Here is a 9,445-nt window from a genome sequence, read left to right as displayed (position 1 = left end):
ACAAGTAACATACAAGGGAAACCCCATATGCTTAACAACTGATCTTTCAGCAAGAACTCTGCAGGCCAGAAAGGAATGGCAGGATATATTTAAAGTACTGAAAGGGAAAAATCTACAACCAAGATTACTGTATCTGGCAAGAATCTCATTCAAAACTGATGGAGAAATCAAAAGCTTTTCAGACAAGCAAAAGTTAAGAGAATTCAGTACCACCAAACCAGCTTTACAACAAATGTTAAGGGACTTACAAAGTCAAGAAATAAAAGAGAAGAAAAAAGATGTACAAAATCAACCCCAAATAATTAAGAAAATGGCAATAGCAACATATATATTAATAATTACTTTAAATGTAAATGTATTAAATGCTCCTAACCAAAAGAGACAGACTGGCTGAATGGATGCAAATAAAAGACCTATATATATGCTGTCTACCAAGAAACCCACTTCAGACTTAAAGATACATATAGATTGAAAGTGAGAGGATGGAAAACTATATTTCATGCAACTGGGAAGCAAAAGAAAGCTGGAGTAGCAATTCTCATATCAGACAAAACAGACCTTAAAATAAAGAAGATTACAAGAGATTAGGAAGGACACTACATAATGATCAAGGGATAAATCCAAGAAGAAGATGTAACAATTGTCAATATCTATGCACCCAAAATAGGGGCACCTCAATACATAAGACAAACACTAACAGACCTAAAAGGAGAAATTGACAGTAACACAATAATAGTTGGAGACTTTAACACCCCAGTCACAACAGTGGACAGATCATCAAAATAGAAAATGAATAAGGAAACACAAGTCTTAAATGACACATTGGATGAGATGGATCTCATTGATATCTTCAGGACATTCCACTCAAATGCAGAAGAATACACCTTCTTCTCAAGTGCTCATGGAACATTCTTCAGGATAGATCACATCTTGGGTCACAAATCAAATCTCAGTAAATTTAAGAAAATTGAAATCATGTCAAGCATCTTCTCCGACCACAACACTATGAGACTAGATACCAATTACAAGAAAAAAAGCAGTAAGAAACACAAACACATGGAGATTAAACAACACATTTCTAAATAACCAACAGTTTACTGAAGAAATCAAAAGGGAAATTTAAAAATTTCTAGAAACAAATGACAATAAAAACACAACTCAAAACCTGTGGGATGCAGCAAAAAGCAGTCCTAAAAGGGAAGTTTACAGCAATACAATCCTACCTCAAGAGAAACATTGAATAGACAACCTAACTTTACACTTTACATGAACTCCTTATTGCCAAATTCAGACTTAAACTGAAGAAAGTAGGGAAAACCACTAGACCATTCAAGTATGACCTAAATCAAATCCCTTATGATTATACAGTGGAAGTGAGAAATAGATTTAAGGGACTAGATCTGATAGACAGAGTGCCTGATGAACTATGGATGGAGGTTCATGACATTGTATAGGAAACAGGGATCAAGACCATTCCCATGGAAAAGAAATGCAAAAAAGCAAAACATCTGTCTGAGGAGGCCTTACAAATAGCTGAGAAAAGAACAGAAGCAAAAAGCAAAAGAGAAAAGGAAAGATATATGCATCTGAATGCAGAGTTCTAAAGAATAGCAAGGAGAGATAAGAAAGCCTTCCTCAGCGATCAATGCAAAGAAATAGAGGAAAACAACAGAATGGGAAAGACTAGAGATCTCTTCAAGAAAATTTAGAGCTACCAAGGAAACATTTCATGCAAGGATGGGCTCAATAAAGGACAGAAATGGTATGGACCTAACAGAAGCAGAAGATATTAAGAAGAGATGGCAAGAATACATAGAAGAACTGTACAAAAAAGAGCTTCACGACCCAGATAATCATGATGGTGTGATCACTCACCGAGAGCCAGACATCCTGGAATGTGAAGTCAAGTGAGCCTTAGAAAGCATTACTACGAACAAAGCTAGTGGAAGTGATGGAATTCCAGTTGAGCTATTTCAAATCCTGAAAGATGATGCTGTGAAAGTGCTGCACTCAATATGCCAGCAAATTTGGAAAACTCAGCAGTGGTCACAGGACTGGAAAAGCTCAGTTTTCATTCCAATCCCAAATAAAGGCAATGCCAAAGAATGCTCAAACTACCACACAATTACACTCACCTCATACACTAGTAAAGTAATGCTCAAAATTCTCCAAGCCAGGCTTCAGCAATACGTGAACCGTGAACTTCCAGATGTTCAAGCTGGTTTTAGAAAAGGCAGAGGAACCAGAGATTGCCAAAATTTGGTGGATCATGGAAAAAGCAAGAGAGTTTCAGAAAAACGTCTATTTCTGCTTTATTGACTGTGCCAAAGCCTTTGACTGTGTGGATCATAACAAACTGTGGAAAATTCTGAAAGAGATGGGAATATCAGATCACCTAACCTGCCTCTTGAGAAACCTATATGCAGGTCAGGAAGCAACAGTTAGAACTGGACATGGAACAATAGACTGGTTCCAAATAGGAAAAGGTGTATATTGTCACAATAGGTGTATATTGTCACCCTGCTCATTTAACTTATATGCAGAGTACATCATGAGAAACGCTGGGCTGGAAGAAACACAAGCTGGAATCAAGATTGCCAGGAGAAATATCAATAACCTCAGATATGCAGATGACACCACCCTTATGGCAGAAAGTGAAGAGGAACTCAAAAGCCTCTTGGTGAAAGTGAAAATGGAGAGTGAAAAAGTTGGCTTAAAGCTCAACATCCAGAAAACGAAGATCATGGCATCTGCTCCCATCACTTTATGGGAAATAAATGGGGAAACAGTGGAAACAGTGTCAGACTTTATTTTTTGGGGCTCCAAAATCACTGCAGATGGTGACTGCAGCCATGAAATTAAAAGACGCTAACTCCTTGGAAGGAAAGTTATGACCAACCTAGATAGCATATTAAAAAGCATAGATATTACTTTGCCAACAAAGTCCTGTCTAGTCAAGGCTATGGTTTTTCCAGTGGTCATGTATAGATGTGAGAGTTGGACTGTGAAGAAAGCTGAACACTGAAGAATTGATGCTTTTGAACTGTGGTGTTGGAGAAGACTCTTGAGAGTCCCTTGGACTGCAAGGAGATCCAACCAGTCCATCCTAAAAGAGATCAGTCCTGGGTATTCATTGGAAGGACTGATGCTAAAGCTGAAACTCCAGTACTTTGGCCACCTCATGTAAAGAGTTGACTCATTGGAAAAGACCCTGATGCTGGGAGGGATTGGGGGAAGGTGGAGAAGGGGACGACAGAGGATGAGATGGCTGGATGGCATCACCGACTCGATGGACATGAGTTTGAATGAACTCCGGGAGTTGGTGATGGACAGGGAGGCCTGGCGTGCTGTGATCCATGGAGTCGCAAAGAGCTGGACACAACTGAGTGATTGAACTGAACTGAACTTTACACCTAAAACAACTGGAAAAAGAACAACAACAACAACAACAACAACAACAACAAAATTAGTTGAAGGAAAGAAATCATAAAGATTCGAGTAGAAATAAATGAAAAAGAAATGAAAGAAACAATAATAAAGATTAATAAAACTAAAAGCCGGTTCTTTGAGAAGATAAACAGAATTGACAAACCTTTAGCCAGACTCATCAAGGAAAATAATAGAATCAAATCAACAAAATTAGAAATGAAAAAGGAGAGGTTACCACAGACAATGCGGAAATACAAAGGCTTATAAGAGAGTATTATGAACAACTATAAGGCAATAAAATGGATAACCTGGAAGAAATGGACAGGTTCTTAGAAAAGTTCAATCTTCTAAGACTGAACCAGAAGAAATAGAAATTATGAACAATCCAATTACAAGCACTGAAATTGAAGTTGTGATCAAAAATCCTCCAAAAAACAAAAGCCCAAGACCAGATGGCTTCAAATAATTCTATCAGACATTTAGAGAAGGGCTAATGCCTGTCCTTGTAAAACTCTTTCAAAAAATTGCAGAGGAAGGAGTACTTCCAAACTCATTCTATGAGGCCACCATCACCCTGATACCAAAACCAGACAAAGACAACACACAAAAAAGAAAACCACAGGTAATATCACTGATGAACACAGATGCAAACATTCTCAACAAAATGTTAGCAAACAGAGTTCAGCAACGCATCAAAGAGCTCATACACCATGATCAAGTTGGGTTTATTCCAAGAATGCAAGGATTCTTCAATATATGCAAATCAATCAATGTGATACATTCCATATTAACAAACTGAAAGATAAAAACCATATGATAATCTCAACAGATGCAGGAAAAGCCTTGACAAAATTCAGCACCCATTTATGATGAAAACTCTTCAAAAAATGGGCATAGAAGGAAACTCTCTCAACATAGTAAAGGCCATATATGCTAAGCCTACAGCAAACATTATTCTCAATGGTGAGAAACTGAAAGCATCCCCCTAAGATCAGGAACAAGGCTCGGGCGTCCACTTTTGCCACTGTTATTCAACATAGTTCTGGAATTCCTAGTTACAGCAACCAGAGAAGAAAAAGAAATAAAGGGAATCCAGATCGGAAAAGAAGTATAGTTCTTACTGTTTGCAGATGACATGATATGTACATGGAAAACCCTAAAGATAGTATCAGAAAATTACTAGAGCTAATCAGTGAACTTAGCAAAGTTGCAGGATACAAAATTAATACACAGAAATAATTTGCATTTCTATACACTAACAATGAAAAATTAGAAAGAGAAAGTAAGGAGTCAATCCCATTCACCATTGCAACAAAAAGAATTAAATATCTAGGAATAAACTTACCTAAGGAGACAAAAGAACTATACACAGAAAATTATAAGACACTGATGAAAGAAATCAGAGATGACATAAACAGATGGAGAGATATTCCATGTTCCTGGGTAGGAAAAATCAATATTGTGAAAATGACTATACTACCAAATGCAATCTACAGAGTCAATGCAATCCCTACCAAATTACCAATGGCATTTTTCACAGAACTAGAACGAAAAATTTCACAATTCATATGGAAACACAAAGACACAAAGCAGTCTTGAGAAAGAAGAATGGAGCTGGAGGAATCAACCTTCCTGACTTCAGATTATACTACAAAGCTACAGTCATCAAGACATTATGGAATTGGCACAAAAACAGAAATATAGACCAATGGAAGAAGATATAAATCTTAGAAATAAACCCATGCATCTATGGGTACCTTATTTTTGACTAAGTAGGCAAGAATATACAGTGTGGCAAAGACAGCCTCTTCAAAAAATAGTGCTGGGAAAACTGGACAGTTAAATGTAAAGAATGAAATTAGAACACTTCCTAACACCATCCACAAAGATAAACTCAAAATGGATTAAAGACATAAATGTAAGACCAGAAACTATAATTCTTAGAGGAAAACATAGCAGAACACTCAATGACATAAATCAAAGCAAGATCCTCTATGACCCACTTCCTAGAGTAATGGAAATAAAAACAAAAGTAAACAAGTGGGACCTGATTAAACTTAAAAGCTTTTGCACAGCAAAGGAAACTATAAGCAAGATGAAAAAACAACTCTCAGAATGAGAGAGAACAATAGCAAATGAAACAACTGACAAAGGATTAATTTCCAAAATATACAAGCAGCTCATACAACTCAATACCAGAAAAACAACCAACCCAATCAAAAAGTGGGAAAAATACCTAAACAGACATTTCTCCAAACACATACAGATGGCTAACAAATACATAAAAAGATGCTCAACATCACTCATTATTAGAGAAATGCAAATCAAAACCACAATGAGATATCACCTCACACCAGTCAGAATGACCATCATCAAAAAGCCTACAAACAATAAATGCTGGAGAGGGTGTGGAGAAATGGGAATACTCTTGCACTGCTGGTGGGAATGTAAATTGATACAGCCACTATGGAAGATGGTATGGAGATTTCTTAAAAAACCAGGGATAAAACCATCATATGACCCAACAATCCCACTCCTAGGCATATGTCCTGAGGAAACCAGGGTTGAAAAAGACACATGTATCCCATTGCAGCCCTGTTTACAATAGCTAGAACATGGAAGCAACCTAGATGTCCATTGACAGATGAATGGATAAAGAAGTTGTGGTACATATACACAATGGAATATTACTCAGCCATAAAAAGGAATACCTTTGAGTCAGTTCTGATGAGATGAATGAACCTAGGACCTATTATACAGAGTGAAGTGAGTCAGAAAGAGAAAGATAAATATTGTATTCTAATGCACATATACGGAATCTAGAAAAATGGTACTGAAGAATTTATTTACAGGGCAGCAGTGGAGAAACAGACATAGAGAACAGACTTACGGACACAGCAGGAAGGGGGAGGAGAGGGTGAGATGTATGGAAAGAGTAACATGGAAACTTACATTACCATATGTAAAATAGACAGCCAAAGGAAATTTGCCGTACGGCTCAGGAATCTCAAACAGGGGCTGTGTACCAACCTAGAGGGGTGGGATGGGGAGAGAGATGGGAAGGAGGTTCAAAAGGGCAGGGATATATGTATACCTATGGCCGATTCATGTTGATGTTTGACAGAAAACAATAAAATTCTGTAAAGCAGTTATTCTTCAATAAAAATATAAATTAAAAAAAGAAAAATAAAACAAACCAGGATCTGGCTATCAGGGTGTTCAGTGCCACAGAGGTGATCCCCCACGCTGTGAAGAAGAAAGATCCTCTGACACCAGAGAGGGCTGAGGATCAGCCAGTTCCCCTGGGCACCTGAGGCAGAATGGAGGCTGAATTCCAAGACTTCCAGCTCTCTGCTCAGGCTGTTTGCAGTGAGAGGGGTTTCCAGGTAGGTCAGTTCTATGTGTATCCTGCCTAAGAGAGGCCTTGTCAGCGTCTTTTTAGTATTTTTGATCTCACGCCTGTGGTCAGGGCCTTAAGCCCAGATGATGAATAATTAACTTCAAGGGCACTGGAAGAGCCCAGACACAGAAATAGAGGTGCCCACCCAGTAGCGATGCCTCAAATCCCACCATTCATTCCTGAATGTCAAGATTCAGACCTCTAATTTAAGAACAAGCTCCCTGAAGAATGCACTTTAAGGGTTCAGACGCCACTAACAGACACAGCCCTGGGGTGCCTGGACCCTGAGGTTGGAGGGCGGGGCCCCACTGAATGCAGAAGGACTTACACGGACTCTGGGGACTGTCTAGGTCTGGGCACTACCTCACCAATGTGTGTCACAATCTGGCAGCTCCAGCGCCTTGCACACCCACTACTCTCAGGAAAAAAATACATCACTTCCTGCATGCTCCAAGACCTCTGGGGGGGCTCCTGCATCTAGATGGAGAACCCCAGCTTTTATAGCCACGATACATTGAACTCAATGAAGAAATTCATAGGTTTCCTTTTCCCTTGTAACCCCCAGAGCTTCCAGGGCCCAATAAAGACAAATGGAAATGCTATTCTTTGACAGGGGTGACAGGCAAGGAGTGAAGGCATCAAGCCAGCCCAGGATGGCCGCGGGTAGAGTGTGCGTAGCAGTGGGATGTGGCCTGGCTCAAGCTGATGTCTGATTTGAGGAGCAGGCCCCGAAAGACCTCAGAGGTACTCCCACCTCTGAGCCTGGCTCACTCTACGGCTCCCTCTGCTTTTCCCTCCTGTCCCCCATGGGATCCAAATGTCTTTTGGCCAAGAAGTTTCTTGCCATATTAACAGAATACGGGCAGCAGTTGTTTTCAATTCATGGGGAGCTATTTCTGATGTGGCAGGATAGTACTTCAGTATATTGAAGTATTTCTGTTTGGGTTTTTTTTTTTTTTTTTTTAACTTTTTGCTACCACATCATTTAGTCCATTCAGGCAGGGTGTTATTTTAGACGGGTGGTCCTCAGGGTGGGGTCACCCATTGGGGAACAGAGCCCAAACATTCAGGCTTTCAACTTTCAACACAGGTTGCCAAGACTCGGGGAAGTATGGTAGGAGCCAAGGTTTCACATTGCAAGAGCCAGGCTTTTCAAAAGAGAAAGTTGTGGTTTTTTTTTTTTTTTTTTTAATTTTTATTTTATTTATTTATTTTTTTTATTCTTCCAATTTTATTTTATTTTTAAACTTTACATAATTGTATTAGTTTTGCCAAATATCAAAATGAATCTGCCACAGGTATACATGTGTTCCCCATCCCGAACCCTCCTCCCTCCTCCCTCCCCATACCATCCCTCTGGGCCGTCCCAGTGCACCAGCCCCAAGCATCCAGCATCATGCATCGAACCTGGACTGGCAACTCGTTTCCTACATGATATTTTACATGTTTCATTGCCATTCTCCCAAATCTTCCCACCCTCTCCCTCTCCCACAGAGTCCATAAGACTGTTCTATACATCAGTGTCTCTTTTGCTGTCTCGTACACCGGGTTATTGTTACCATCTTTCTAAATTCCATATATATGCGTTAGAATACTGTATTTATGTTTTTCCTTCTGGCTTACTTCACTCTGTATAATAGGCTCCAGTTTCATCCACCTCATTAGAACTGATTCAAATGTATTCTTTTTAATGGCTGAGTAATACTCCATTGTGTATATGTACCACAGCTCTCTTATCCATTCATCTGCTGATGGACATCCAGGTTGCTTCCATGTCTTGGCTATTATAAACAGTGCTGCGATGAACATTGGGGTACACGTGTCTCTTTCCCTTCTGGTTTCCTCAGTGTGTATGCCCAGCAGTGGGATTGCTGGATCATAAGGCAGTTCTATTTCCAGTTTTTTAAGGAATCTCCACACTGTTCTCCATAGTGGCTGTACTAGTTTGCATTCCCACCAACAGTGTAAGAGGGTTCCCTTTTCTCCACACCCTCTCCAGCATTTATTATTTGTAGACTTTTGGATCGCAGCCATTCTGACTGGTGTGAAATGGTACCTCATAGTGGTTTTGATTTGCATTTCTCTGATAATGAGTGATGTTGAGCATCTTTTCATGTGCTTGTTAGCCATCTGTATGTCTTTTTTGGAGAAATGTCTATTTAGTTCTTTGGCCCATTTTTTGATTGGGTCGTTTATTTTTCTGGAGTTGAGCTGTAGGAGTTGCTTGTATATTTTTGAGATTAGTTGTTTGTCGGTTGCTTCATTTGCTATTATTTTCTCCCATTCTGAAGGCTGTCTTTTCACCTTGCTAATAGTTTCCTTTGATGTGCAGAAGCTTTTAAGGTTAAAGTTGTGGTTTTGATTTGGTCCTCAAAGGCCTGGAATACAAGGGTTAGACCATAGAGAGCAGGCTAAGGAAGGATGCTTGCAGAACCAGGGCTCCAATAGAGGAGATGAGTGCGTAGAGCGGGTGGAAGGTGCCCTGAGACCTGGCCAGGGCTACTCAAGCGCCAATTGCCTGAAACCGGAGAGGACAGAGAGGTAGACCTCTCCCGCAGTTTGTGATCACAGCAGGTGAGATGGTTGCACTTAAATGTGGTGCCCAGGCCACCTCCA

This window comes from Bos javanicus, chromosome 21 (assembly GCF_032452875.1).
Source record: "Bos javanicus breed banteng chromosome 21, ARS-OSU_banteng_1.0, whole genome shotgun sequence".
In the NCBI taxonomy this organism is placed as follows: domain Eukaryota; kingdom Metazoa; phylum Chordata; class Mammalia; order Artiodactyla; family Bovidae; genus Bos; species Bos javanicus.
This window is presented reverse-complemented; position numbering follows the sequence as displayed.